Genomic DNA, 10,000 nt, shown 5'->3' on the forward strand with positions numbered 1-10,000 from the left:
TCCATACAGTTCTGGCCTAAAGTAGTACTTTCAACTTTTTTTTTTATGTCAAAATAAATGGATGCAGCACAGTTATGCTTAACCTCCAAACCATATTTTTCAATTTGTTTGCTTTTTAAAAAAAAAATCATGATTTTTTTAATGAAAAAATCAATGATTTAATCACTTGAATATATCAGTTTGATTTAATCAATGCCAACCCTGTCTAACAATTTATCCTAATTTACATATTTACTCCGTTGCCTGTTGTCTCTGTATTATCAGTTTCGTGAATCTACGAAATGACAACTCGTCTATGAATTTATTCAAATTTACATATTGACTCTGTTGCCTGTGTTATATCCCAGCACCGCTTGCAATGGATCGCGAAGTTTTGTTGAGAGTTTCAGCAGGGCTTGGTGTTTTATAGTTCCTCTCTCTTATTAAAACATTTTTTAAATGCCAATGTTTCGATGTTTAAGAAACGTTTTCAGTAGAGCTTGGTGTTTCATAGTTCCTGTCATTAAAACATTTTTTAAAGGGCAGTGTTTTGATATTCAAAAAACGTCTTCAGTAGGGGTTGGTGTTTTACAGTTCCTCTCTCCTATTAAAACATTTTTAAAGGGCAGTGTTTTGATATTCAAAAAACGTCTTCAGTAGGGGTTGGTGTTTTACAGTTCGTCTCTTTTAGTAAAACATTTTTTAAAGGGCGGTGTTTTGACATTAAAAAAACGGCTTCAGTAGGGCTTGGTGTTTCACACTCCCTCTCTTTTATTAAAACTGTTTTAAATGTCATTGTTTTGATGTAAAAAAAAAACGTTCTTTCCATTTTATTATTTCAAACGTTTGAGTCCACATCACAACGGATCCGCATTTCCATTTAGAACTTAAACGTTTCGCGGATTCGTTTTGGAAAGGTGAGGGTGGGGGGGGGGGGGGCGGGGGGTTGCTACGGCGTCCGCTCTGGCGAAAAAAAGTCGTACCCCGCAAAAAATCGCCCGGGGCATAATTCGCCCTTATGGAAGCCGGCGCACAAATGAATCGTTTCACATGGCTGGCGGTTCGCGTCACCCGGCCCATTTGTAATGGAAAAAGGGAAAAGTTATACGAATGTTTTATTTCGGCCTCCAAAGCAAAGCAAAGGCAAATACAATACATTCATGTATATTTATTGCTTGCATTTATTACCTGCCGTGAAATATCTGCGGAGAGTCGACTGACTGCATGCATGCGTGCTTGCATGCATCCGCGCGCTCATGCACTCGACGGGGAAAGCATTTGCGCAAACGTTCGTCGATTATAAAGCATTGTGAAGATTTTTCCAACTTGAAGGATATGAAGCCCTTCTCCACTTTTATATCCTGTTTTTGGGGGTGGGGGGAAATGGGGGTTGGGGGATGGTATATACGCTGGGATTACCATAGAGCACACGGCGATGCAGAAAAAGCGTAACAGTTTTATTTTTTCCAGAGGGCGTGTAGAGGAGGCTTTCGTATTTACTTGCCCCTCTTTACGATTTGTATAAATATTTATCTTACAGACTACAAATTGGATCTGTTTTTATGCCTCGGAGTAAACACGAGCGCAAACTACGCAGCCAATCTGACAAATGGCGTAACTTTTATTCTATGACGGATGCTGGCGAGATGGGGATGGTGGCGGGGTTTGAGAGGCCAGCTGGGGTGGGGGTGCGGGGTACTTTACCTCCTCCTCCGTTACCAACCCCAACCAGACTATTCTCGGTTACTAAGGCTCCGTAACGCACTGGTAATATTCACTTTGTATTTTCTGTTAATAATTAATTAAATAATTTATGTATTTATAATGATTGATTATAAATTTTATATAAATTATATTAATTATGATTTTTCGACTCAAGTAATTAAATAAATACGTGATTTACATATTTATAAGGATTTTTTTATTCGATTTCGATTGAAGACTCCATCGCATTCTGACAACATTCGGTGTATATCTTTTTGTATTGATATTTTAATTGAGTAATAATTACTTAGTGAAATATTCTTTTGATTAAAGTATGTTTTCATCGGTTTTGCGAGTATTTTCGCATGTTTTAGACGTAGAAAGCTTAAATTCTATATTTTATTTATTTTATTTATTTTTTTTTTTACAAAATAATGGACTCCATAGATCAGCGCATTCACAACCCGTCCTGAGTTGTGACTCAATCCCAGATGAAAGAGGAGATTTTTATGCAGGCTTGATTATTATTATTATTATTATTATTATTATTATTATTATTATTATTATTATTATTATTATTATTCAGGAGATGAACCCTGTTCTTCTGGAACAAGCCCACAGGTGCCATTGGCTTGAAATTCGAGCTTCCAAAGGATTTGGAGTTTATTTCAAAAGTTACATAAGATAATAATAATAATAATAATAATAATAATATAATAATAATAATAATAATAATTATAATAATAATTATTATTATTATGTAATAATAATAATAATAATAATAATTATTATTATTATGTAATAATAATAATAATAATAATAATAATAATAATGATGATGATGATGATGATGATGATGATGATTATGATTATTATTATTATTATTATTATTATTATTATTATTATTATTATTATTCTTCAGAAGGTGAACCCTATTCATATGGAACGAGCGCAAAGGGGCCACTGACTTGAAATTCAAGCTTCCAAAGGATATGGTGCTCATTCGAAAATAAAGTACGCCGAAGAAACGTGCAATAAATCTTGGAAGCTTGATGGCCCCGACATCGGTGCGACAATACGGTCCGAAAGCGAAACGGAATAAACTTCGGAATTTTTTCCCCTGAATGAGAAATGACTAGGAAACAGAAATAATAAAATACTAATCAAAATCCTCCGATCCTGAGCTTTGACGAAGCCAGAACCTTCGCCTAAATATTGCACAACACCTCTTGGGCTGTAATGGCGGGCGTGACGTGCGCGGAATTTATTTATTGAATCAGGCCTCCGACAAAGCAAAGGTCATGGATGGGGAGGGGGGGAAGATGTGGTGGGTTTTGGAGGGAGGGGAGGGGAGGTATGGAGGGATGCTCGTGCAACTGAGATTTGACATGTATATCATATCGCATTCTAACGCAAATGGAATTTTGCCCGGCTCCGGGGAAGTGAAATGTAATGATTTTGTCTTGTTGCAATCCATTACGCATGGGTTGCGTTGAAGTTGATATCCTTATTGCGCTGTCGCTTGGGTTGTTCCGACTGCGAAGGGATGCTTTAGGCTGTCACTCATTTCGTTTGGAGATTTAAATGTCAGCAGTAGGATGCTACATTAACTGGATGGTCACCATCCTTACCTGTTGCATATTTGTTTAGACCTTTTACATTGTATCACTCTTATTTTATTCATATGTCTGATGTATCACTGTTATTTTATTCATGTATTTGATGTATCACTTGTTTTATTCATATATTTGATGTATCACATTTATTCATTTGTTTATATTCATTTATTCATATCTGATGTATCAATCTCATTTTATTCTGATGTATCATATTTTATCATATATTTGATGTATCACTCATTTTATTCATATATCTGATGTATCAATCTCATTTTATTCATATATCTGATGTATCACTCATTTTATTCATATATCTGATGTATCACTCTCATTTTATTCATATATATCATAAGTTCAGTCGAGATCACCGGAGCTATTTTTGATTCTTGCATAAACGACCTGGCGCCAGAATCACTCTTAAATTCAAGCGCTGGTCATCGCTAATTGATTTACCAGAACTCCCGTCTGGTATCCGTCAAATCTCCACTAATTTGTTTGGTTTCCAGATTTCATTCTTCCAGTGTTTTCCCATTCCAGCTCTGTGCAATTTTTTTATGTCTTGTTTTTCCAGGCCATCGTCTCATCTTTTCCAGTGAGCTTCAGATAGTTGCTACCTTAAGTCTCTCTCTCTCTCTCTCTCTCTCTCTCTCTCTCTCTCTCTCTCTCTCTTCTGTGCAGTGTAGGCAGTACTTACACAAGGTTCTTTGCGACGTCCCTTCGGCCCCTGGCTGCAACCCTTTTCATTCCTTTTACTTTACCTCCGTTCATATTCTCTTTGTTCCATCTTACTTTCCACCCTCCCCCAACAATGTTTCTTAGTGCAACTGCGAGGTTTTCCTCCTGTTACACATTTCAAGCCTCCTTTACTCTCAATTTTCGTTTCAGCGCTGAATGACCTCATAGGTCCCAGCGCTTGGCCTTTGGCCTAAATCTCATATTCTTATTCTGCTTATTCTCTCTCTCTCTCTCTCTCTCTCTCTCTCTCTCTCAGTTACTTGATTCCCGTCGGGTGACCGAAGATCGTAATTTATTCCAATGTTTTTGTAATTTCGATTCTTCGTCTCTTCAATTGTCACATTTCCCAGGATATTCACGTGTTCATTACCTTGTTATTTCAGCTCTTTCCTGTTTCAGTATTTTTGCCTCACAAAAGATCTTTGTTCTTTCATTTCTTCGGTATTTCAAATCATTGTTTATTTATTTTTGCTATCTTTCGCTTTTATCTCCATCTTTCAGTTCGGTTCTTTGCCTCTTCCACTGTTATATGCTACTTTCGTTTGGTATCTTTTCCATTGTCCTAATTAGCATAAATATAAATTTTTCCATTATCTTGCAACATTCGTCTGGTACCTTTTTCATTGTTGTAATTAGCATAAATACCTTTTCCATTGTCATAATCAGCATATTTATTCTGCAAAGTTCATATTATTATAGAACTTCCATCTATACAACAGACGTCTGAGATGGCTATACCTGCTTATGTTTGGCTGACTTTTTGACAGATTTAGGGGTCATACGTAGAAAATAAACGAAAGAATTGCGCTAAAACGAAAGAAAAAAATGCTAAGTTAGATGACCGTGAAATAAAATAGACTAGAGTAGGAATATTGATTACGAATAATGGAGGATAATCAGTCCCTCCTTGAACAAGTCTCGGCCGAAGTTGTCATAAAACCGAAAAGAACAAGTCGGGAGTGGCCCGGAATTCTCATGAATTTGGAATTGCTTGAGTGACATTCCAGATACCCCTCCCCCCCTCTTTTACTCTCTCTTTTTTTTCACGGACTTAATTCCCCGGGAGTCGTTATAATGTTATGTTGGTATAAAGTAACTTATTAGGGCAGGACTCCAATTGGATAATGGGGTGAGGTTGGGGGAGGGAGGTGAGGGAAAAGGGTAGGGGGGGAGGTGGAAGCGTAATAAGAGGGGCGTTGGTAATTATCTCTCTCGCTAATTGATTCTCTAATGGCCGCTGGCGCAATTATCAAGGACCTCGGGGCAATTACCGACGACCCCCGATAAAAGTGTTTGCGTCCGCCGAAGCATGTTCTGGTTACCCATCTCTCTCTCTCTCTCTCTCTCTCTCTCTCTCTCTCACGCGCACACACATTAGCTTTTTCTTGACTTGTTTCTTTCTTCTCACCAGCTTAACCTTTCTCTCTCTCTCTCTGTTTCCAGCTTAACCTCTCTCTCTCTCTTTCTCTCACACAAAGCTTGATCTCTCTTCTCTCTCACACAAACAGCTTTTGATCCTCTTCTCAACAAAAACAGCTTGACCCCTTTCTCTCTCTCTCTCTCTCTTCTCTCTCTCTCTCTCTATCTCTCTCTCTCTCTCTCACCAGCTTAACTCACTCCTCTCTCTCTCCTCACCAGCGTAACTCTCTCTCTCTCTCTCTCTCTCTCTCTCTCTCTCTCTCACAAAACAGCTTGACCCTTTCTCTCTCTCTCTGTCTCACCAGCTTAACCGCCCCCCTCTCTCTGTCTCTCTCTGTCTCTCTCTCTCCAGCTTAACCCTTTCTCGCTTACCCTCTGATGACTACATTGTCACAGCGATTTTCTTATACGATTCTCTTCCTCTCTTTATTATTCAAGAAGTTTCGTTGGCCCGACGCGTCAGTTGGAATATCATGATTTGCTTCGATCTCATCGTCTGAATATTCTCATTTTCCAGTTCCCATTTGCTTCTCTTGGTTGGTACGGTTTTCCATGAATTGTCAGTCTTGATTTTTTTTCTTTTTCGGTTTTTCTGCTTTTATTCATTCTCGTTCTCCTTGGCTTATTACCTTCTCCCTGACCTTTCTTTCAATCATTTAACTAAGTCTTTTTCCTCTTTGAACTTCTTTCGTGCTTGGTATTTCCTTCTCGAACTTCCTTCTATTTCCTCCTTTTTTCCCTTAACTTTGTCTGTTCTTGTACTTTCATTAATATTATGTTTTAAAACTTCTACATAACTTTCTTTTTCATAGCAAATGTTACCCTCTGTAAGTTCTGAAATTTCCAGTCGTTAATCTCAACGCGAATTCGTTTAGTTATCCAATTTTTCCTTGTTCTCTTCTTGCATTTTCTTCCTTGTTCTCGTTTACCTCTCGTCCACGAATCTCTTTAACAATACGTGATGTTATCGGCGAAACGATTAGGGACTTCCAGCGTAAAAGATTCAGGATTGTAGGGGAGGTAGGGATGGGCAGTAGGGGGAGGTGGGGAAGGGTTGTCAGTATAAGGAGGGTAGGAAGGTTGTCAGTATAAGGGAGGGTGGGGGAAGGGTTGTCAGAATAAGGAAAGTTGGGGGAAGGGTTGTCAGGTAAAAGGAGGGTGGGAAGGGTTGTCAGTATAAGGGAGGGTGGCGAAGGGGGTTGTCAGAATAGTGGAAGGGGAAGGGTTGTCAGAATAAGAGAGAAGTTGGGGAAGGGTTGTCAGAATGAGGAAGGTGGGGGAAGGTTGTCAATATAAGGAGAGGGTGGGGAAGGGTTGTCAGGAATAAGGAGGGTGGGGAAGGGGGTTATCGGATAAAGGAGGGTGGGGAAGAGTTGTCAGAATAAGGAAGGGTGGGAGAAGGGTCAATGGTATAGGGGAGGGTGGGGGAAGGTCATCAGAATAGGTAGGGTAAGGAAGGGTTGTCAGAATAAGGGAAGGAGGGGGAAGGGTTGTCTGTATAACGGAGGGTTGAGGTGGAGTGGGATACCTGTCGCGTTTCTTCCCATTCTTTTAATGAGTGAGTTATGAATGCAATCAGAAGAGAGTGAAGTGTAATGCGTTGCTGTGCTTTTTCGTTTTGCGAAAATCTCTTTTTATTGTGTTAAGTGGAATTCCTTTCTCGTTTAGAAATGTTCTCTCGTCTTTGGTGTTCGTTCTATGTTGCTGGTAACGAGCGCTGAGGATCTTCTAATTGTAGGTCTAGACATGCCTGTCTTCAGATGAATAAATAAGATATAATATTAGATATATATATATATATATATATATATATATATATATATATATATATATATATATATATAGATACTACATACATAAATATATATATTTATATACATATTTTATTTAAAAAAATTTAGACCTATTTTTATATATATACTTTATATATACTGTATATATTTATATATGCATACATACATATTTACACTGCGTCTGTTCTCCAAAAACCTTTTTGGATGACATTATTAGGCATGTGTCCTTCTACACTTTGGCTGCAGTCTAACACAGTCGAGTAACCATCAAGTACGTAATTCATTGCTTTGGTCAACAGAGGCAATGTGAACTTAGCGGAACGTGCCCAGACCGTTCCGATTCGCTTGGGAATCGAACCCGCGGCATTTCGCTGTGAGTTATAAGTCGTTAAGTCGCTTCTATTAATGGAGGAATGAGAGGTAACTGTGTACAATTAAACTAGTCAAGAATTGGCGAGAATTATTGTATTTTGTGTCCACTGAAGGCATTTGCTTCTCATGTGAAGTTCATATTTTCCTTTCATTACTTTTGTTTTACTTGTCATTACTTTTGCGTTTTGATAGTCTATCATTTCTCTTTCTCATTTCCTTTGCACTATTCTCTACCTTCGGTTTTACTGCATTCGTGATAATAGTTCTCCATATATCACCCTTACACGTATCAGTTCCGTCTCATTCACATGGTTTTTTAGAAGATTCATGAAAAGTTCATGCAGTGCATTACTACCCTTAAATAATTCCCCTTGTGTATTTATAATTCCGTTTATATTTTTATCTGTTGTTTAATTTTTTTGTTTATCTTTTTTTCTAGTAACTGATCTCTTCTTTGTGTACTTCCTGTCACCTTCTGTAATTTATTTCAAATGAAAACCATGTCCTTTGGAAGCTTGATTTGCAATGGCCCCTGTAGGCTTGCTTGATATGAATGGGGCTTTATCTTCCTTCTTCTTCTTTCTTCTTCTTCTTCTTCTTCTTCTTCTTCTTCTTCTTCTTCTTCTTCTTCTTAATAATAATAATAATAATAATAATAATAATAATAATGCCAGTTTTATTTTTACCTTTCTCTCTCAACTGGAGTGTCTTTATACTGACTCAATAATAATAATAATAATTATAATTATGATAATCATCCCGGTTTATCCTTTGTTTTTTCTCTCTATCCGGAGGCCTTTATAATAATAATAATAATTATGATAGTCATCCCGGTTTACCCTTTGCTTTCTCTCTCTATCCGGAGGCCTTTATACTGACTCAATAATAATAATAATAATAATAATAACAACAATAATAATAATAATAATAATAATAATAATGCCAGTTTTATCTATCTTTCTCTCTCTATCCGAGGCTCACTGACTCAATAATAATATAATTATAATTATGATATCATCCCGGTTTATCCTTTGTTTTTTCTCTCTATCGGAGAGCCTTTATAATAATAAATAATAATTATGATGAAATATTGATTTCATACTTTGCTTTCTCTCTCTATCCGGAGGCCTTTATACTGACTCAATAATAATAATAATAATAACCAACTACCAACAATAATAATAATAATAATAATAATAATAATAATAATAATCATAATAATTACACAATAGTAATAATATTAATAATAATTATTAGTGTAATATTATAATATTATTATTAATGTAATAATGTGTAATATTATTATTATCAATAATCAACCATAATATTATTATTATTAGTAATCCCAATCCTTTGCTTTCGTCTTTGTCAGGGTCCTTTTACCTAAATCATCCCTTTTGTTATTTTGTTTCATGTTATTGTGAGATTTACTTAAGACGCACGAGCAGTCTTGGTGCTCTTTTGTGCAACTGCACATTAGCGAACCCTCTTCCTCAACGGCATTTGTTCTGGAGGCACCTCCTCGGATTTCATGTATCATTCATTCAGCGTTCCTTCAAAAAACAAGTTTTTATTCATTCGGTTCATTGTCCGTGTCACTTGCCACTTCGCGTCATCATCCATCAACACCGACGTCCGCTTTGCCTGGAAAGTAAAATACCCTCATCCACTTCAACTCCCCTCTCCCCCCTCCCCCTTTATATTCCCTCAAACCCTCTCTTCACCTTCCTTCTCCCGCCCCCAACCCTCCCACTTTTATATTTGTTATCTCTGACTTTTCCTCATTTTCTCGTCCATTAAAAGCAACATGTTAAAGAGACATAACTCATCTGATTTGCATGGGACCCATTTTGATAACAAGGCTTATATCTTTCTTTCTTTCTTTCTTTCTTTCTTCTTCTTCTGTCTTTGTTATTGTGTGTTTCCCGAGTCTTGTTTTTCTTTGGGTTTCTCTTGGATCTTCTCTTGATTTGCATATTTGTTGGCTCTTCTAGCTCGTTTGGCGTGGGTAATTATTTTTGGTAAAATTAATAATAATATTAATAATAATAATAATGATAATAATAATACTTAAATTGTACTGTTATTATTATTATTATTATTATTATTATTATTATTATTATTACGTGTTTAACCTGACCGTCATAAGTTTTACTATATTCTAAATATTTTGTGTTTGTACAATTTTACGTACATCCCCCACACACACACCCACACAATGCACATTGACACACACACAACACACACACACACACACATTTGTTTGTTTATCGTATATATATCTGCAAAAGGCATTCTGGCCAGGTTAAAAATAAATGAATTAGTTTGAAGGGTATTTGGCTCAATGTCTGTGCATGATTCTATATAATATATATATATA

Source organism: Macrobrachium rosenbergii, chromosome 51 (assembly GCF_040412425.1).
Source record: "Macrobrachium rosenbergii isolate ZJJX-2024 chromosome 51, ASM4041242v1, whole genome shotgun sequence".
Taxonomy (NCBI): Eukaryota; Metazoa; Arthropoda; class Malacostraca; order Decapoda; family Palaemonidae; genus Macrobrachium; species Macrobrachium rosenbergii.